Source organism: Zootoca vivipara, chromosome 8, assembly GCF_965207765.1.
Source record: "Zootoca vivipara chromosome 8, rZooViv2.hap1.1, whole genome shotgun sequence".
In the NCBI taxonomy this organism is placed as follows: Eukaryota; Metazoa; Chordata; class Lepidosauria; order Squamata; family Lacertidae; genus Zootoca; species Zootoca vivipara.
This window is the reverse complement of record NC_142591.1, coordinates 39323033-39345975: the sequence shown is the minus strand read 5'-3', so window position 1 is coordinate 39345975 and position 22943 is coordinate 39323033.

Sequence of the window (22943 nt, the reverse complement as noted above, 5' to 3'; positions counted from 1 at the left end):
TGAGCCTGATGGCCTGGGAAGTGTTATGGTAAAGGTAAAGGCACCCCTGACCATTAGGTCCAGTCGTGACCGACTCTGGGGTTGCGGCGCTCATCTCGCGTTATTGGCCGAGGGAGCCGGAGTACAGCTTCCAGGTCATGTGGCCAGTATGACAAAGCCACTTCTGGTGAACCAGAGCAGCACATGGAAATGCCGTTTACCTCCCCGCTTTGAATAGTACCTATTTATCTACTTGCACTTTGACGTGCTTCCGAACTGCTAGGTTGGCAGGAGCTGGAACCGAACAACGGAAGCTCACCCCGTCGCAGGGATTCAAACCTCCAACCTTCTGATCAGCAAGCCCTAGGCTCTGTGGTTTAACCCACAGCACCACCCACGTCCCAAGTGTTATGATACTGTCTTTCAAAGACCCAGGGCTGACTAAAGGTTTTTGAGGGCCCTTGGGTGAGACAGCCTCCACATAACCCCTCAGTAAGTCTACCTCCTCACTACCATTACCTTCTCCCACTGCCCCTCATCTCCCTCATCATTGCTGGCACCTGCTAGCTTGCCAGGCAGAGAACCAAGAAGGAAGCAGACAGTGTAATCTACTGCTACTCCTTCTCACCACCACTACTGTTTGGGCTGACAACAAGAGGTAGCTGACCAAGGAGGTTGCAGTGATGAAAAGAGGAGAAGCAGGTCACTCTTGGAAGTGAGACGTTATTGGGATGTAGTCTCTCAGCAAATACTCCACGAAGTTGACCCCGCCAGAGATGCTGAGGTTATGTTTGTGTAAAGGGCGCTTCCCAGACAAGGAATGCACATGGCAGACACTTGGGTATTTATGGTCAAAGATAACACTTACAGTTGCTTTTACAGCTCTAGGTATCTCTGCACACCAATCTAATGGCTAGGCAGCTATTCCCAGGTCTGTGCTCTATGGAGCAGTTGCAGCAACAGGGGACCGCTCCTCCTCTACCAGAGTCTGTACCTTCCCCCAATGAACTGTGTGCACACAGTCAGAGACTGCACCTGCCTAAAACGTCTTCTACTCCTCCCTTTTCAATTCCCCCCCTGGTTCTGGGAGACAGTGGTGCAGGAAAGGATAGGAAGCACATGGCCCTTCCCTTGCATGACCTGCCTCTTCCTCTTCTTCTGACACATCCTGTGCTCCACTTCAGGGCCGTCTTAAGCATATCGGGCGCCCGGGCGCCACGGTGCAAAGATCGCTCCGGCGCCCCCCCCACCCCGTTTCCCACCGCAGCTGTCTGGTGGGCGCAGCACGCAGCACCACTGCAGCGGGCAGCGCCACACAGCACCTGCCTGGCTCCCTGCGCCACCCAGCCTTTCCTTAGAGCCGGCCCTGCCCCACCTGCCAGCTCTGAAGGTTCCCCTGCCTCTGATTATTGCCTCCTGGCTGGTACAGGTCTCTACAAACTACTGCTCCCCTCTCCGGAGTCAGACTCCAGTCCCCCTGCCCCCAGGGCACATTTCCTCTCAGCCTAACATACATCACATACATCACAGGGTTTTTACAGGAATTAAATGAGAAGAACCATGTACACCAGCTTGAGCTCCTTGGAGGAAAAGGTGGGGTATAAATGCAGTAAATTGATAATTTTTATGTATCGTTTTTTGTGAGTTGGAATATATACTGTGTATTTTTGTATTTTCTGTTTTGTGCATTTCCCTCTCCCTCTCCTAGACGGAGCATGGATTGAATACAGTCGCCGTTCCACCAGCACAGCAGCAGCATATCTCTATACCCAGCATAAAGGGAGTATAGAATTGCTTTCCTGAAGTCTTATTAGAAAGCAAAAGATAACCGCAAAGTACAAACCCAGTTTTATGTTCACGTTGCAGTTGTAAAGGTCACTGTGATACACAGTACATATAGATTACAGTTCACAAAAGCCAATATATAAAAATATATTGCTTTTGCTCAGTAAAAGAAGCTAGCCATTTTTTAAAATATATATATATGCTAGGACTCTGCAAAGTCTGCAAACAAATGTTTTGAGAATGTATAACATCTCTATCTCAATAATGTTACAGTCTAATAGCTCTATTATCTGAGGAAGATTTTGTTTATCTGGCAGAAATTAAGTGAAAATAGAGAGATTTTCATCAGCCAGCATGTTTTGGGTTTACAGTAAGCACGTACAACATAACAATGCCACTGATGTAGTCATTAAAATGTTCAGAGTTCTTGGATGCCAAAGAAGAGCTCTTAATAAGCAGAATATGCAATATTGATACTGCTTTATGGATAATTTCAGTCTAGACATAGGAACTAGAAAGTGAAGGGGCATTACTAAAAGTGTTGCCTCTATGCAGAAAGCAGTAAGGCAGTGCAGAAACAAAAACAAATAAAAAACAATTAGAAGTTGTCATGTCCATTTTGAGATGAAGCAATGAATCTGTTCATTCTTTATCTGGCCTCTGAACCTGGAGGGTACACAGAATAATAGAATTATAGCCACTTAAAAAAAAACAAACTATCCACCATGGGTTTATCCAATTACCTTCTCAAGTTAGTCAAGTTGGTGGACATTGCCACATCTGGTGCTCATGGGTAGTGAATTAGTGGTTCACAGTTGTGGCCCTATGTGGTGAACACATTCTGCCAATACTGTATAACAAGGTGAGAGAGTAGGCTTTATGGCTTATAGTTGTAAAATAGCTCAACAGCTTGATTTACTGCTCAATAAACTTGGCAGTGTAGGAGGGAATGGTCCAGGTTGAATCTGGGGTAGAATAGATTTTTTAAAATGGCTTATATTGAATGAGTTAAACCATTTACAAGTGAGTTCAGCATTTTGACGGCTTCCCCCCCTCCTTACAATTTGTTGAGGTTGAAGTTTCCAAGAAGATTTCTCTCCTCGTAATGCATATTTTGGGAACTGGTTTGTCGTGAGAGGCAGGAGTAGCCTGCAGGGCAACAGCATGGAGCCAACCTCCCAGCATCAGCATCGCTGCTGCTTACCTGGGCAAGGGAGGGTAGTAACCAAGCTGAGTGTGTTGCTCTTGTGCCAACAGTTGACAATCTGTCTTCTTTAGCCACGCTGACTTTTTGTGGGTTTATTCTCTCTTCATTAGACCAAACAACAACATAAACTAAAATGGACCAAAGCACTGACTGAAGCATAGATTTACATTGTTCATCTGAAAATAGGCTGTTCCCCCACAGTTATTGTTAAGTGATGAAGTGGGTTGCAATGTTGAATATACTTACAAAGGAATAATGAAATGTGAAAGCTGTTCCTTTTTACCCTGGGAAATCATAAAAATTTAATGAGAAGGAACTGAATTCCTATATCTGTGCAAAATAAATCTAGTGTTGTTATAATAACAGTTTCCCATTGTGTGTTAAACAGTGCATGCCTTATATTCTTTATGCCGCACCACTTTTGATTCTGGTATCTGGCAATACCTATCATGTTTCACATAAGCTTATGATGTTCTGGGGAGCAGGCAGAAAGAGAGGGAAGTATATAGGCAATACAAGAGTCCTAAAACTTTAAAGGTACAGTCCTGCACAACTACCTAGACATGGGCAGATATATCTATTCTGACTTCTCTGTTTATCATTTTTCTTATATTAAAATCAGTTCACCACACACAGCAGTTTGCATTTTTTTTAAAAAAAAGTCCTCACTAAAACTCACCATTATTTCCATGTGTTTCTCCTTATACACATTTTGCAAGTATTTCTCCCTAATGTTGTTCCTGTTTGATGCTATTTTCACAAATATGTGATTTTTAAATGCACCATTTTTTGTGTCACAAAATTCAGAGCACTGCAAATTTCAAAAAATAGCTGTATTTCAGTTCACCTATTATTTCAGGAACTGCAAATTTGGTAGGAACATTAAATACAAACCAAGCCAGATTTCTCCCTCATGCATGTGTTTACCTGGGAGTAAGCCTCTCTGATCTCAGGGAGACTTCTATGCAGACATGCACAGGATTGTGTTATTAGGGTTCCCCCCCCCCAGAATACACTGAGCTGCCACGAAGCATGGATAGATGAGGCTGTAAAGTAACAGCTATGCTTTGCATGACAGCCCCCTGAGCAACAGCTTAAGTGATTGACTCATATATTCCATGTTCCACACTGATCCATAAGCAGGGCCACCTTAACAAAATGAGAGTTTTGCAACCTTATAAATTATGAAAATCCAACAAATTTGCATGGGGCTTTCTAGTTTGAATTATTGATTTTGCTCATGCTGGTCATGGGCAGCAGTAAAGAGCTATTTAGGGCAATGAAGCTATGCTCATACTCACTAAGTGCTGGAAAGCCTACTAAGTGCTTCATCACCCCCCAGCCCGAAGCTTCTTAGGTTTCACCAGGCAATAGCCACGCTCACCAGGTATTGCTTATATGCTCCCAAACTTAACTTTTCATTCTTTGAGGTACATTTTATTTTTTAAATGAAAGCAGAGGTTCTTAAAAGTGTTCAGTCAGCTACCTCTGATCCTGGAGGCACAAAAAAAGCCATCATGACAAGGAGATGTTGATAGTTTTTTCTCCCCACCGAAGTCTGATCACTTTCTAAAGCTGTCTAATTTGGTGGCCGCCACCACATCTATGCACTTATTCTTCTTTGTCCTGAATCTCCCAACATTCAGCTTCACTAGTACAGTGGGAGTGGGACAGAAACTCTCTTTGCTCCATGTGCAATTATACTTCTCTATTATACTCCCCCTTACTTCCCTTTCTTATAAACTAGAAAGCTCCAAACATTGTCATATTTCCTCTTAGGAAGTTTGTCCTTTATTTTTGTTCCCTTTTTGCTCCTTTTTCCAGCTCTACAAAATCCTTTTCAAAATATGGCAACCAGAACTGTCTAACATTTTCCACACTGTTAAAAGGCATCACAATATTGGAAGTTTCTTTTTTTTATCTCCCCCCCAAAAGTCAGTCATTTCCACACAGACATTCACATTCACAAGCATACTTGTTCACACACACACACACACACACACACACAGAACCAACACAATCATGTCCCCTCCTCCAGCCTGCAAACATCAGTTTGGCAGACAATAGATAATGTGATTTTACCTGTGCAGGAAGATACTCAGGGATGACCCTCCCAATTTGCCATCTTTCCCAATATAGTTCAGCAGCAGGAGTGGTTTGGGCATCTGCAGGGGCTTCAATTGAAGGCTTCCAAGGGCCGCATGCAGCTTGTAGCCATGGACTGCCCACTTTTATCATTGTGGATGCCTCATAGAATCATAGAGTTGGAAGAGACCACAAGGGCCATCCAGTCCAACTCCCTGCCAAGCAGGAAACACTATCAAAGCATTCCTGACAGATGGCTGTCAAGCCTCTGCTTAAAGACCTCCAAAGAAGGAGACTCCACCACACTTCTTGGCAGCAAATTCCACTGTTGAACAGCTCTTACAGTCAGGAAGTTCTTCCTAATGTTTAGGTGGAATCTTCTTTCTTGTAGTTTGAATCCATTGCTCCGTGTCCGCTTCTCTGGAGCAGCAGAAAACAACCTTTCTCCCTCCTCTATATGACATCCTTTTATATATTTGAACATGGCTATCATATCACCCCTTAACCTTCTCTTCTCCAGGCTAAACATACCCAGCTCCCTAAGCCATTCCTCATAAGGCATCGTTTCCAGGCCTTTGACCATTTTGGTTGCCCTCTTCTGGACACGTTCCAGCTTGTCAGTATCCTTCTTGAACTGTGGTGCCCAGAACTGGACACAGTACTCCAGGTGAGGTCTGACCAGAGCAGAATACAGTGGTACTATTACTTCCCTAGATCTAGATGCTATACTCCTATTGATGCAGCCCAGAATTGCATTGGCTTTTTTAGCTACTGCATCACACTGTTGACTCATGTCAAGTTTGTGGTCCACCAAGACTCCTAGATCCTTTTCACATGTACTGCTCTCAAGCCAGGTGTCTCCCATCCTGTGTTTGTGCCTTTTTTTTTGCCCAAGTGTAGTACTTTACATTTCTCCTTGTTAAAATTCATCTTGTTTGCTTTGGCCCAGTTGTCTAATCTGTCAAGGTCATTTTGAAGTGTGATCCTGTCCTCTGGGGTGTTAGCCACCCCTCCCAATTTGGTGTTGTCTGCAAACTTGCTCAGGATGCCCTCAAACCCATCATCCAAGTCATTGATAAAGATGTTGAATAAGACTGGGCCCAAGACAGAACCCTGTGGCACCCCACTAGTCACTACTCTCCAGGATGAGGAGGAGCCATTGATGAGCACCCTTTGGGTTCGGTCAGTAAGCCAGTTACAAATCCACTGAATGGTAGCATTGTCTAGCCCGCATTTTACCAGCTTCTTTACAAGAATATCATGGGGCACCTTGTCAAAGGCCTTGCAAAATCATGCATTACAAAAAACACACATTTGGGGTTGAGAATATTCTCTTTCCCCAAAAAGGTTGCGAAGGTGAATTGATGTGCATCAATTCATGCAAATGTTTCTTGAAAATCAATGTTATTTACACGATACCATCCCATGTGCCAATAAAAAGAAATAAAACACACATTTACCTGTTTTTCGTTCAGAGGTCCCTGGCTCAGCCTAACCCGATCTACATCTTTAGAATAAACAAACAGCCATGCAATGGATTGTCGAGATGTTGCCAATATCCTTGAACTACTTGATGTCTCCCTTTGAACAGAAGGATTCTGTTGTAAATATTTAGTGGGCAAGAATGATCAAAAGTGTTGTCATTATGTATTTTGTTGATATTGTTGCATTGTTAGGGAAAGCTTAATGCCAAGTTCATTTGATTCAACTTCTGCTCAGTGCAGTAGAGTAATACATTCAAGATGATTTGTTGTTGTTGGGTTCTTGTTCTAATCTGTGGTTGAGTTTAGCATAAAGAAATGCAGGACTACACCAGAGTCTAACCCTTTTTTGCAGACATAAGTAATCTGTGTACATATGTAACCTTCCCTCTGATCAGTTAAGCCTGGACGCTTTGCTCCAGACTCTTTCATAACTAGACATCGTAATCTTTTGCCAAACCCTTTGATTCTGTGATGTGGTAAAATGTCCAAGAGGACACTGAAGCATATTACCGGTACTTCTTGTTCTATTTTCAGTATTCTAATGCGGTAGTCTTCAGCCTTTTCAAACCTGGGACCCGCCTTCAACTCAAACAAGCTTTAGGGCAACCAAAATTTTTCTACCATATACTTGTCGGCTGACAGGGCTGCTGTTGCATTGTGCTGCAAGTCAAGTGAAATCAAGAAATAAATGTAAACACTAATCACTTCTGCATCGTGATGCCTGATCAACATGTGACAAACAAGGATCTATACCCCAGAACAAACATGTTTCAGCTATAATGGTGACTATAAATACATTAGCAATATTGAAATACCAATGACTCACTGCTAAGCCTTTCCCAGTTGCAAATGGCAATAAAATATTGGCTTGCCACACCTCAGCCTACACTCAGTTGACTGTACAACCTGGATTTCCCAGTATGCAATTGAATTCCACCCAGAAAATAGTCTCAGTCTGGAAGCAGCCCTAATCTAGGTTTAAACACTGGCATAAAGCTGACCAATAAGTCTCCCCATCCCACTCTTTCATTCACACACAGTGAGACTTAAAGCCTCTTGTATAAATTATTCACATTGCTCTTATTGCATGGGTTCCAGCTATTCAAAGGTTTAAAATAAACTGTGAAAATGTTTTATTAGAAACCACTTGGGAGCACTGTCTAAAGCAGCATTTAACATACAGACAAATGCCTAGACTTAAAAAAAAAACCCCACTACATTTTGTATTTTTCTTCTTCTTTATACAAATCCAACAGCCTTAAACAAGATTATATGTAACATTGGAATCCTTAAATCTGAATTTGTGATGGTGGATAAAGGCTGTTTCGCATGGGCAATCTATTGGCAACTAGTTGGTTTGTTTTCCAGCCTGGATTATATCATGCATGTAGAAGACCACTGGCGTGCTATGGTCCATGGGGTCACGAAGAGTCGGACATGACTAAACGACTAAACAACAACAAGAAGAAGACCACTGGCTCATCTGAATGATTAATCATGAACAGAAATCAGAGTTTGGCACTCCACACTCAAATGTCCTAAGTAAGTTTTGCATTTATGCTCTTAACACTTTAGGCAGCCTATTCAGCTTGTGCTTAGTGCAACCAGACTTGCTAAGTCTGCTTTGTCTCTTCCGGAGAACTGAGCCATCCTCCTACGCTTTCCATGGTGAATCTGCTACCTATTTTGCTCAGGGAGAGGGGGCATTGCCATAACCTTCCCTATTAATCTGCCTTGGGTTGTGCAATCTCAGAGCTTCCTCTGTGTCTAGCTATGATGTAGGGCTCAGCCCACACAAGACTGAAGTAATAATAATCTGCAGAGGCAGACAGAAAAAAGAGCACATCAATGACACAGTTCACCTAATATAGTCACAGAGATTTTGTTGTTCAAGATGGTCTTGGAGCCACCAGTTTGTCCGGAACTTACCTAGGTTAGAAAAGGGCAGACACTACTGTCACTTCCACCTGGTGAAAATGCTGTGAAGAGCTGGCCACTGTATTTATTTCTGAAATTTATATCCAGTCCTTCATTGCCAAGAGATCCAAGAGTGGGTCATAACAATTTTAAAAATGATACCATAAAATACACCATAAAGTGTACAAAAAACCTTAAAAGCAGATATTAATAATCAAGCAAGAGTATTATAAAACAAAGAACTTCATTTAAACAAGCTTGTATTCAATTCCCTCTGACCCTCCTGTTCACTCTACAGTGGAACCTTGGTTTACGACTACCTCCGTTTATGGACACTTCCGTTTACAAACGCTGCGGACCCGGAAGTATTTGCATCCGGGTTCTGCGGCGTCAGATGCGCAGACGCGATCTGCACAGCACGCGCATGCACAAGGAGCGCTTTATCGGCACTTTGCGCACGCGCAGAAGCATGCCTTCAGCAAATGAATGCCTCGGCGAGTGAATGCCTCCGCGGAATGGATTGCGTTCGCAAACCGAGGTACCAACTGTATACTGTTTGTCCTGAGACACTTCCTGGTAGCTGTTCCCTTAATCTGAGCCTTCCCTGTGAGTCTTTAAGTTTTTCTCCCTTACTGCTATCTTAACCCTCTTTTGTAGTTCCACATGCATTCGCTAACAAAGCAGCAGTGTTCCTGATGAAACTGGATGGCGCTAAACAGCTTTGTACTTACTCCACCAGCTGTTCCAGAGTCTTTACTGACACTTTCAGGCATAACTCAAGGTGCTGGTCTAGGCTTAGGTAAGTAATGTATGTTCGGAGTTCCTGCATAATTGAGAGACAGCCACCTTACAAACATTATTTCTACCTGCAACACACTTGAGCAAACCTGCTCCTCTTCCTTTCACAGAAATTTTGTTGCCATTTGCAACTGTAGCTGCCTCTGATTAGTTATCAGTTAACTCTTGGGGGGAGGGATTAGCATCACACGTCATGTGCATGGAAGTTACCAAACCAATTAACCAGCTAGAAGGATTACTGTTAATAGCACCAGTTTCCCTATAACTTGATATTGCTGGATAGTTTTGATGAACTACAAAAGCATTTTTGGTTTGCTTCTGTTGCCACCCTGAAACTTTTCTTTATTGGTGCCACTTTGTTTTGTACGATTCCTTGCAAATGAAGGAAAAAAGCTTTTCTGCTTATATATGTTGATAGTCTAATTTTGGTTACTGAGGACAAACAAGAATTGTACAAAGACAAGATTGGGTGCAGACCTGGCCAGGACATAGGCATCCTGACTGTAACAAAGATGACTTGTGTGCTTGCTTGCTTGCTTGCTTGCTTGCTTGCTTGATTAACAACTGTTGAGAACTTCAAGCTCCCTGCTCTCCCTTCTTATGGTCTTTGTACTGGACCTGGAGACTCCAATAGAGAGCATTCCATGTCAAGAAGGAGGGCAAGTGGGCACCCTATCAAATGACAGGGCAGGAGCTACACAGAGCAGGGCCTTTTCACTGGTGGTGCCCATTGTATGCCTCACTCTTCCCAGACCTGCTCTATTTTGGCCTGTATTTTGGAGCTTTATAATTTAGTAAGACTTTGGAAGAACTGGTTGACAAGTCTTATCAGTCGCTGACATATGAGCGGATTTTATTTGCTGCTATTCTGGGCTTCTGTTGCACCAGGGTTTACACCAGCGCAATAGAATCTGAAGAAGTGTGCATGCACACGAAAGCTCATACCAAAATATAAACTTAGTTGGTCTTTAAGGTGCTACTGAAGGAATTTTTTTATTTTGCTTCGACTCAGACCAACACGGCTACCTACCTGTAACCAGCGCAATAGAGTTGGCCAGGATGCTAGAAGGGGTACAATTTCTCCATTATCTGCACAGCAGGGGGGTTTCAATCAACAGTGCAACAGTGCCAGAAGGGATACAATTTATGAGCTTTCTCCATTATCTGCATGGCAGGGTCGACCCAAGGAGTGACGCAGCCAGAGATTCTCTAATGGCGCGGGGGCTAACTATGCCCCCCCCCACACACAGAGAGCTCCTGATGAGCCTGCAAAAGGAAATGGCTTTGGTGGGCAGGCGCCTGGGGGCCGCAAGAGATTGTTTTTTCGAAATTGGCGGGAGGGGCATTTGAAACCAGCCTGTGGGCCGCAAGTAGCCCCTGGGTCAGACTTTGGACACCCCACACAGATGAAATATCTGTGTGACCAATTGGTGCAGCGGGAGTTTGAGCTTCTGGAGTCTTTGTTTTGTTTTATGATAATCAACAGCATGGATGATTCACAGGTGGTCCTGTGTCAGGGCAGGCCACAGGCTGGACTTTGGACATGCCTGGTCTAGACTCTTGAATGCCTTGCTTCCCATTCCATATTCATATAGTCATAGTACATAGAAGTGATATACTGGTGATTGCTTCACAGTTATAGAATTCCATCCTGTTAGGTGAAGCTTCAGCTGTTTCAAGAACTGTCAGATAAAACCCATTTGAGAAACAAAACCACTGGAGAAACCACTCCACAAATGAAGGAAATATGATGCTGTGTTCTTTTAACTGCTATACAATTTCCCTGCATATTTTCTTTTAGGTGCATTGGAATCATCCACTATATTGTCAACTAATTGTCTATCACATTTCTTTGCACTGTCTGGGTGGTCCTTCATTTTGTGTTTGCTAGAAACACATAAAAGCCATGGAGGCAGGTGCAAATATGGACTGACCATATCTCACTATAAAGGATGGAATGGGATTGGGCAGCCTTCACACAATCTTGTGCCCTCCTCATGATTTGAATAACACCTCCCAACAGCTAGTTGGGATCTAACCCAACTGTTCTGTTATCTCCTTGATCCAGCATACAAAATTTGCAAGCAATACTAGTTCCAGCAATAACTTTCACACTTGTCCCATTCAAGATGGTCTGAGAATGCGTACATTAAATTATGGGTTTTTTTCAAAATTATTAATGCCAGGCTAAAAAATCCCTCTCTTATATATTGCACCCTAAAGAAGGAACTTATTCCCTCTCCATGCCCTCCCCCCCATTTTATCTGAGATGCATTTACTGGTTCTGGAGAGCTGTGAGTCAAAGCCAAATGAAATACTACATGGCCGCCAACTAAAATGTTATGACAGCCAAGCATTTCAAACATATCCTGGCATTTTTAAAAACATTGACTTGCATTCAGCTGTGAGGAAGAAATTACATACATGTGAAAGGTTTGAACATCTTCCTCACAGTTTAGAAATGTGGGTTGTAGTCTTGTTTATAAGAGATGTACACAGACAGCAAGTTGGGGAACAGCTTCTCATGGGAGCCAAACATAAGCCTCTGTTCCCTTTCTGTGTCACCGCAGCAGTAAGCAAACTGTTGCAATGACTGTGCACCATGGCTAGGCAATTAACATCAAGCAGAGGCCTTTCTATTTCTAACATAGGACTCTTCCAACAGCTTGCTCCTGCCTAAGCCCTTACCGGTAGTACCTAGGCCAGGCATCCCCAAACTTCGGCCCTCCAGATGTTTTGGCCTACAACTCCCATGATTCCTAGATAACAGGACCAGTGGTCAGGGAAGCTGGGAATTGTAGTCGAAAACATCTGGAGGGCCGAAGTTTGGGGATGCCTGACCTAGGCTATGCTCACTGGAAGCACCAACTGAGCTGATTACAACAATCTTCATTGCTGCTCCTTGTTTTTAATAGTCAGAAACACTTTGTCCTGATGCCCAATTGCAAATAGACTGAACTAGGGTGACAGGTCATTGAAAGTGATCTGCAGTGGGGATTAAGTGCTCCTCCAGGATCTTTCACTCTCCCAGTATGGGTATTGTTTTTTTATATGATAACAAGAATAGGTACGTCCTTTCACCATCATTGTTAGGTACACTCAGCACACACACAAAGTCAAGCATTTTAAAAATCCCTGCTCTTCAGAGCCAGCTTTCATGTCATGGTCCAGTCCTAAGGAAAGAGTCCACAGGGCAGCAGAGCAAGGATGAGAGAATCTAGTGGGCAACTTGCTCCAACAGCATCTGGGCCTAGAATGAAACTTTTATGCCTTGACACCCAGAACCCTTTCTTAGGCTCTTCAACTTCCTTATGAAGTGAAATGCCCCAAATGGCATACTTTACATGTATTACTTTGCTTATTTCATAAATGTTGGAAACAAGCCCAGCTGTATTTGGGAAGCCTCCTGCTCATTCCACTGTGTCGTCCCCTGGACTTCTGCCTGAAAGTCCTGCCCTAACAGAACCACTGAGCCATTGCTTTGTGCCCATGACTCCTGCATCCAAACAGAGCAATGTGGGAAGAAGCCACAGGGAAGGAGGGTGGCCAGACTGTGGCCAGACTGTGACTGACCAGGTGACTTGTGTTCCAACTCAGTCTGCTTTCTAGTGCTGTTCAAGGCTCCCACTCTACCTTCTTCAAGGTCACCTTCCTTCTTTCTTATCTTTAAAAGAGACTTGGACTGGACAGCCCTCCAAACAGAGAACACCTTTCAATAGAGGACTGCCCTCTGACAGCCCTCTGAGTTAGTGGACTGGCTCTTTAAAGTAGGACACAGGGCCACCTTTTTGACCAGTCCACTTCAAATATTGGTCTAAGGCTCTAAGCATTCCTCGCTTCACCACAGTGGTACCCCAGGGTGGTGACCAATATGCTCTTGCTACCTTCTTCTATCTCTGCACTGCACCTGCCACAAAGCAGAGGCAGCCTTGCTTAGCATTCCACCTGCCTAAAACAAAGCCACGTGAGCTCCACTGCAGATCTTCGAAAAACACATTCAAACCAGTTGACCGCAAATTCTTGCTAAGATGTTAACCAGGAATTATTTCTTTCACTTGGCATTAAGATCAGTGCTTGCAATTATAAGCAAAGGTCAACCCAATGGCTTAGAATTACTGAAAGGAAGAATAAACAGGATACAACTCAAGCACTTTCAGTAAGGCAAGCATTGATGGACTGTCATATTTTCTGTCTTTCCCTTTTTTAAAAAAACCTCATTCCTTTAACACAGCCTTGTAGTGAGCCTTGGGAAAGTGGAAATCAATAGCTTGGAAAAAAATAATCATTTTTTCTTGGCTGAAATCATGTTGTTGTTTATATACAATTATCAATACACATGGTACATATGCTATGTAAGTCTATTAATGTTTAGAATTCAAGCATTAAGGACGCACCCTTTGCCCATCACATATACACACAGAATGTTTTAAGTGGTTTGGCTATGATGACCTATGAGATTTGGCCTTGTCTTGAAAACTCACAAGCAGACCATTCAGCACCTCTATGAGGCACTTTCTTTTAAATCCGTTGATCCCAATGAAGCTAGTGGACTAAAGCCAAGTATTTGGGATTAACTAAGCTTTTTAGACCAGTCTGTTCATGTCTGAGTAGATGCATGAAAGTGGTCATGGTCTGAAGTCTTTGTCATCCAGTCATCCAAGTACATTTCTAAAAAAAACCCTCTGCTGTAGCGAACATCAAGATCTTACCAAATTTGCTTTAAATACAGTACAGTGACACCAATCTTAAAGCCATGTACTGTTAGATACTAGTGCCATATGCTACCAAGGAATGTAGATTATGTTATCACTATTCACATATAAATAAATTAAAACAATATGTTGAAAACTCATCATATATTTTTTTTAAAAAAGCTGGAGGTTGGAGTTATAGGAGGTTGGCAGTTTGGGCCACATGTAGCTAGGGTGCTTCACTACTGACTATGGGAATAAGGCACCATTTCCAATTTCAGAATGGAACAAAGAGACCTGAGGGGGTAGGGACAGGAATGTCCAAAGAGACAACTATATTTATTTGTTACATTTGTATCTTATCATTCTACCAATGGGGCTCAAATGGGGCTCAGGTCCATGGTCAGGAGCAGCAATGCTTCTGAATACCACTTGCTGGAAACCATGGAGGGAGGTGCTCATGTGTTCAGGTTCTGCTTGTATGTGTCCCATCTTTCAGTCTTTTGATCCCAGCTGGTCACTAAGAAGCAGCTCCCGAGTTTCCTTTTGTGTCATGAGTCATGGCTTTGGATTTTAAGCCTGAGGGCAGGGATTGTTTCATCACTGACATTTGTAAACTGCTCTGCAAGCTTTGATTTCTTCTTGTTTTTAGAAGAACAGGATATGAGAGAGAGAGAGAAATAATTCCTGCAGTTAAACCTAGTATTACCAATACAGTGGTACCTCGGTTTAAGAACAGTCCGGTTTAAGAACGATTTGGTTTACAAACTCCGCAAAACCAGAAATAGAGTCCCGGTTTGAGAACTTTACCTTGGTCTAAGAATGGAATCCAAACGGTGGAAGGACACCAGTGGCAGGAGGCCTCGGTTTAATAACGGTTTTGGTTTAAGAACGGTTTTGGTTTAAGAAAGGACTTCCGGAATGGATTAAGTTCGTAAACCGAGGTACCACTGTACAGTATTCTGCTTTCCTGGATTTCCAAATGGCACCATTTGGATGGTACTAATACCGTGTTTCCCCGAAAATAAGACACTGTCTTATATTTATTTTTTCTCAAGAAGACACACTATGGCTTATTTTCAGGGGATGTCTTATTTTTTATTACGCGTCCAGCCTCGCCTCTTCCTTGGCGCCCTCCAGAACTGCGCCTATCACTATGTCTTATTTTGGGGGTATGGCTTACCGTATATCGTGCAAATGCTTAGAAATCCTGCTACTGCTTATTTTATGGGTATGTCTTATTTTCAGGAAAACAGTACTGGGGTTAGCTGAGAAGTGAGGGGTTACAGGGTGGGGATACAAAGGTGATAACATGGTTCCCGATCACCTTAGTCTTCACAGAGTTATAGGGTTGTATGGGTCTCCTGCACTCTCCCCAGGAGAGGCTCCCCCGTATGTGTGGGGCTTTATGCATGTGCCTCCATCCTCCCATACGCTCCAACATTTATCCAATGAAAACAGGGATGTCCCATTCCATAATGATAATTTTACTATTTATACCCCACACATCTTACTGGGTTGCCTCAGCCACTCTGGGCAGCTTCCAACATATATAAAAACCTAATAATAATATTTTATTTGTATCCCGTCCTCCCCAGCCAAAGTTGGGACTCAACTCCTTCCTCCTTCTGTTCTGGTCTTCCCTCTTCCCTATCTTATTATTCCTCTTCTGAGGAATGCCAGCACCAGTCTTCTCAAGGTATGAATTCCTCCATTTCCCCAGATTCTCCCGTGGGGGCATCCTCCCCAGGGGGGGCTTGCCACCACTCCTCCTCGTCCGGCTCAACCCTGACATCACACAAGACAACATGAAAACCTTGGACTCTCCCCTTCTATGTATCATAGATCTAGCAGATCATTTTGAGGTTTCACTGAGAAACTATTGAAGTTGAACTGCTGATGTGCGCAATTTATTATGCCTCTAATCCTTTTAGGAAAGAAATGGTAGCTGTGTTTGTGGTAAGATTGTGAATTATAAAGACTTCATTATATTTACAAAATATGCCACAGAACGTTTCAGTAAATGAAGTGTCATGAATAATTAAAATGGAGCTTCAGTTGTCAGTCTAACTCAACTAAGTGCCCTTTGGAATGTGTAAACTTTGTGTTTATTGCATTTCTCCATATCCTCAGCATATCAGTGGGTGCTTCCAGACTGTTGCTATGTGCTGGGGTTTGTTCTTTGGGAGGGGGAAGATTCAATAATATACTGGTAAATTCAGGTTGAACAATTAAAGCTGACAGAGCTCTTGCACAACAAACCTACTTTCCCCAAAGATTGGGCTTTTTGCAATAAGGAAAGCATTGGGGAAACACAGTAGAAAGTGTGGGAGATGTGCTTTGACACAATGTAATCTAGCTTCCCCACAAACAAATCAGGATGAATTATCATTAAGAAGCCAATGTTCTTAATTACACAGTCCTATTATACACACTCCCTTATCCGTGTACCCTCTTTAGCCAATTTGAGTATCTTGATAAAAAAGGTGGGCTAGAATTGCTTAAAAGCAAACAAAGAGACCCATGTGTAAACCAGCTCAGCATCTGCAGGAGCTAGGTCAGGTGAAAAGCAAGAGGTGCAATTTTCTGCATTGCTTTGCTTAATGCCTACATGTGTAGACTTAACTGGATGTGGCAGAATGAACCTCTGTAGCAAGCCTTGATGACTTCGGAAATCTCTCTCTCATAGTTTTCATTTCAGGAGTGACTAGAGGCACTTAAGAGAAATTTTGTGAGCTCTTGCAAGCACCCAGTTATATCACATACACTTTATGATCAATTATATCAAAGCCTATCAGAATGACCCAAGAGTGTACAAGTGCTTTTATTGATCATCAACCAGTGCTGCAGGGAGCGAGTACCATTCCCAATTCCCAATTTAAGTGTTTATTGCAAAAATGCTTTACACTGCTGGAATCCCTAAAGGTATGACTTGGATTATCCATAGTTTCCAGCCCAAATATTCCTCTACCAAAGCTTTCTACTTGTCCTCATTGCCCTGGTGATTTGCTACCAATCTTGCCTAGCCAGTTCTTAATACCATTTTGTTTAAATAAAATACCTTTCCATGACACAAAACCCCACACATACACTAAGTAGAAGAATAGAAGCATTGCCACCCAACCCCACCCCACTCAGAATAGAACAGAATAGAATAGAATAGAATAGATACTTTACATAGTACAACGAAATTGAATGCCATCCCATAAAAAACAAAATAAAAACACAATTACAGCCCCCCCCACACACACATACATACACACCCATTCCAACTCCCCGGGAGCATATTATTTAGTTACAGCATTTAAGATGGTTATAGCTCTTAGATAGAAACGCAACGGTGCAAAAAGACTATACCCAGGATGAGATGGATCCTGTAAAATATTATTTGCTTTTTTAAGGCAACGGGAGTTGTATAGTTCTTCCAGAGATGGGAGAGGATGACCGATAATCTTTCGGGCTGTGGTTATGACCTTCTGGAGCACTTTCCTATCCATGACTGTGCAGCTGGAAAACCAAGCACAGACACAGTATGTAAGAATGCTCTCTATGGAGCCTCGGTAGAAGGACACCAGTAGTCTCTCACTCAGCTTGTTCTTTTTAAAAAGTCTGAGGAAATATATTCTCTGCTGGGCCTTCTTCACCAGAGCAGTGGTATTCGTGCTCCAGGTCATACTCTGCTCGATGGTAACACCCAAGAACTTAAATACAGTCACCCTCTCCACCTGGTCCCCGCCAATATACACGGGCTGAATGTACGCCTTCTTCTTCCTGTAGTCCACCACCAGTTCCTTGGTCTTGCCAGTATTAAGGACCAGATTATTATCTCCACACCAACCATAGAGCCGCTCCACCTCGTCCCGATAGGCGGACTCATCCCCCCCAGAAATGAGCCCCACCACTGTGGTGTCATCAGCAAACTTGATGATTTTGTTGCTAGAGTGGATAGCTGTACAGTCATACGTGTAGAGGGTATAGAGCAGGAGACTCAACACACAACCCTGTGGGGAGCCGGTTTTAAGGCTAAGGGCTGTGGACATATATTACCCTACTCTAACCCTCTAGGAGAGGTCTGACAGAAAATTCAAAACCCAGAGACAAATGGAGTTAGAAAGTCATTCCCCCCTCCCGCTCTTTCCCCCTTTTCTTCCTAACCTAACCCCCCCCCAAAAAAACCCCACCACTTTGTACTATGGATAATTCTATTTGGATTTCATTTATTACTAAGGCTTCCAGTGTGTAATCAATTTTACTTGTGTATATGAATGAAGTATGTCAAAGTGAAAAATAAAATACCTTTCCACTAGCCTGTGAATCAAATCTTGACTCCTTCACTTCAGTGTTGGTTAATTGTCACCAAGCCTATCTCCATTTTCAACATTCCTTCTTCAACTTACACTTTATTTATTTATTTCTCACTTATTACAGTTATAGTCTACCATTTCACCTGAGGAAGTCCGGGTAGCAAACATATATAAAACAATTTGTTGTGCATGCTTTAACTTAGGTTCTTGCATTGCAGAGGGTTGGACTTGATGACCCTTGGGTGCCTTCCAACTCTATGATTCTATGATTTTCAAACCATAATAACAGTTTAGCTTTATTTATTTTTTAAATAACATTCAGCCAGTGATTTTAGAGTTGCTAGGAACAATGTCTTTCAACTATCAAAGGCTAGTTAAACAGTAATGTTTCTTCCTTCCTCCTCCAAAAAGTCAGTGATGAGGGAGACTGAAGTACCTCACTAGGGAAGACATTTCACAAACAGGTAACCACCACTGAAAATACCTTGCCATGAATATGCAGGAACTTTGGTGTCATGTGTGGAAGAGCCAATGAGAAAGCTAATTCAGTTATATTTCATTGTCTTCCACAGTGATTTAAGCAGAAGTACATACATTTTGAAATATATATAAAAAAATAAAGAATGCAAAGACTGTCTTCTGAAACACACCAGTTCTTAACTTTTTTAAAGGACCATAAAAAGCTCTCTATTATGGGGTTGGGGCTGGAGAGATATGTCTCTGTCTGTACCCATATTTCCTGAACCTCTCATCTTTCTCTTACGTTAGAAGAGATTTATGTTCAAAAGCCTTTGGCTAACTGGTACCTGAATAACAGACATTCTCCATTATTACAGTAGCACTTCCTTTAGGCCAAAGCCAAAAATAGAAGGCTGATGAGTACCAAGTGAGGAATGCGCAACTCATTCTGGGTACATCAGTAATAAGAACACAACATTAAATAGTATTGTTTGGACATTCTCAGAATCCTCATTAATATTAATCCACTGAAAATGCATTGTGTACTCTCTACTTGTTGCTCAGTTACGCACTATCATCTGAAAACATGTGTCTGAAGCACAAGCTGCCAGTTAAGGGATACCTCGACTACCATATCTTGTCATCTTTTGGCCTAGCAATAACTGGTGGTAAGGACTGCCACTGCGCTACACTTCAGCAAACTTCTTTCTTTGAAAATGGCTTTGAAAGTGATTTGCTGCTAACAAAATTGTAAGTTTTAATACCCTTTGCTGAGATTCTGTGTCTGACACTTACACTGTCCTTAATAAAATTTTATGTAGTGCATCTCTTTCATTTCATTGAAATAATAGAAGTCACGTGACTATGTTTAGGTGCAATAATATTCTCCCACAAATCCTGGGAATTTGATGGTGAGAACAACTTATTGTTCAAGATTCTCAGCCCCAGAAATACTGTACTCTTGACTAGGATCCATGCCACTTGAACAAGTTTAAGACTAAAATGCACATCTTCTACACAGTAATATTTAAGAGGTCCTGCAATACTGAAGAAGCATCTTGAGAATGAAGACCATGACAACATCCTCCCACCTACCACCCACACACTTGCTCCCTTGTTGTCACAAGGTGCAGCCAGTTACCGTATTACAAGAAACACTGAGTGCAGCAGCAGAACACAGCCCTCAGAGCTTGTCATTCTACTGTTTTCAGAGGAACCAGTCTTAACAAAGTTTTCTAGTTAGTGATTTCAAACAGCACTAATCAAAAGGCATTCCTCTTTTGTCTGCACAGCTAGCATAGTGCTGCTGCTTAATAAAGGTAAAGGTAAAGGGACCCCTGACCATTAGGTCCAGTCGTGACCGACTCTGGGGTTGCGCGCTCATCTCGCATTATTGGCCGAGGGAGCCGGCGTATAGCTTCCAGGTCATGTGGCCAGCATGACAAAGCCGCTTCTGGCAAACCAGAGCAGCACATGGAAACGCCGTTTACCTTCCCGCTGTAGCGGTTCCTATTTATCTACTTGCATTTTGACATGCTTTCGAACTGCTAGGTTGGCAGGAGCTGGGACCAAGCAACGGGAGCTCACCCCGTCACAGGGATTCGAACCGCCGACCTTCTGATCGGCAAGCCCTAGGCTCAGTGGTTTAACCACAGCGCCACCTGGGTCCCTGACGCTGCTGCTTAATACTAATGGTTTATTTTTAGTAGCCTGGGAAAACTGTTGTCTAATTTTGTTTGTAAAAGAGGGAAGTGAGCTCTAGTTTTATTACTCTGGCAATAAAGTAGAGTGAGTTATTACTCATCAAGAGTACAGCTTCTGGAAAGTATGGGCTGAAAAAGTATCACCACCCGATCTATAAAGCTGAGACCCATCAGTGGAGAAATAATAATATCCTTTAAATCATGAATAAAGAATTATCTGGATGATCTTTCTGGCAAATTCATGATTCACACAAAAGTAACTGATCCCATGCCTGTTTACTTGAAAATAATCTTTCTTTCTTTCTTTCTTTCTTTCTTTCTTTCTTTCTTTCTTTCTTTCTTTCTTTCTTCTTTTTGTGCTTTTCTTTTTATGTTGTTGTTGTTGTTGTTGTTGTTGTTTCTTTTTTATATGCTGTATATATATGATTTATATGATTTATATGTATTTGATTTGAGACAATTTCTTTTATTTTCTTTTACTTTATTTTTGTAAAATTGCCATGGTTTAAAGAATATTTAAAATAAAATAAACTGTATTTAATGGACTTGACTCACAGGTAAGTGTGCATAGGAGCTTTAATCTATAGACCTTTGTTCAAGTGTTATAAATTGGCCTGGTTCACACAGAAACCCTAAACCATGGTTTGTTTAACCAAAAGTGGTTTTCTGAATATTGGTACCCAGCCCAAGAGACTAACCATGCTTTGTTTTCTGTTAAAATACTGCAATGTGAAGCCATGGTTTGTTTTTGCTGTATGAACTATGGCTTTTTAAAACCATGGTTTGGTGATATATCCAAACTCAACAGTCTCCCTTAACTACCCCATTCTATCCCACATGCTCCCCACACTACTGAGACACGAGGCAAGGAAAGCTGGAAAACATGGTTGTACAAACCATGGCTTCTCATTAAGTGTGAATACAGCCATTGTGTGATTATTAGAAGAAAATGTAATACTTTGGGATGCAATGTATTTCCCTTCCTTTTTGATCATATAATTGGTTAATAGGTACGGTAGTTCATATTAGGTCAGGCCTTTTGCCTAGCCTAGACATGTTTCAGACTGCTCCCCTCCCCAACCTTCTTCTACTTTTTTTGTTTTTGGTGGCTCTCAGATATTGTACTCCTACTCCCATCAACTCCAACATGCCTTGCCAGTGACGTGAGAATGGTAGTCTATCAACATCTGGAAGGCCCCAGGATCACAACACTTGTTGTAGGTAGACCAAAGACTAAAATACAGTCATACCTCGGTTTAAGTATGCTTCGGTTTGAGTACTTTCAGTTTAAGTACTCCGCGGACCCGTCTGGAATGGATTAATCCACTTTCCATTACTTTCAATGGGAAAGTTCGCTTCAGGTTAAGTACAGACTTCCAGAACCAATTATACTCATACTTCGGGTTAAGTACGCTTCAGGTTGAGTACTCCACGGACCGTCTGGAACGGATTAATCCACTTTCCATTACTTTCAATTGGAAAGTTCACTTCAGGTTAAGTATGCTTCAGGTTAAGTACAGACTTCCGGAACCAATTGTGTACTTAAACCGAGGTACCACTGTACATGCTTGGGGTGCATGGAGAGGAACCCATTACCAGCAGGGGGTTTTCAGCCAGAACTCACTGAAGCTCAGTTCCGGCACCTCTCAGGTAGGCACCACTGCCATTATAAGAGAACAAGGGAGGTGTTCGTAGTGAGCTCTGGCACCTCTTTTCCTAGAAAAATAGCACAGCCTATTACTATATTTTGTTCACTTTTTATTTACAAATACACACAATGTTTTTAATATTGTTTTCTTATTTGTGTTATATTTTATTTCTGTATATCATGTAAATGTAGAGCAGTTTAGAAATTCTGGAACAAGCAAACACATAAATAAACTATCAGGACCAGATCTTAAATGCCTTTTAAAGAAGATGCTTAGGATGAATTAAAAATCATGTTAGGCTCCTGGCAACAGATGACATAAGGAAATAAGAGGAGAACCAGTGGGGATCAGAAAGCTGGTGGACATGCTTTGTCTGACTGCATAATTAAAACCTCTGTGGTGTAACGAAAAGATCTTGTAGTCATTGCTGAGAACCAAGGGAGGTTAGAATGACATGCCAAGAAAGGTTATCCTCCATGAGAATATGAGTATCTTTACCCCTCATTGGCTTGTGTCCTGGGGGATAGCAGAAGAAGCATTTCTGCAATAATGAGATTGCACAAGCAAGATCAACGATGTGCTTTCAGAACAGACAGCCTGGATTAATTGACAAAATAGCAAACAGTCCTGTTAACAATTTATTCGCATATTACTCTTTAAGGAGAAGGAAAAGAAGTTTGCTAAATCTCTTAGGACATGCACTGCTTCATATATCAAATGCACTATCTCTCAGTAAGGACACATGGCCGCTTGTAAATATAGTCAACAACCGGAAAAAATGTGTGAGACACAGGATCATGGGTGGTAGTGGAGAGAAAATGGAAATTGCTTCCCACATTCACAATAGGATAAAATACAACCACAAGAAAGCAGGAAGCCGTG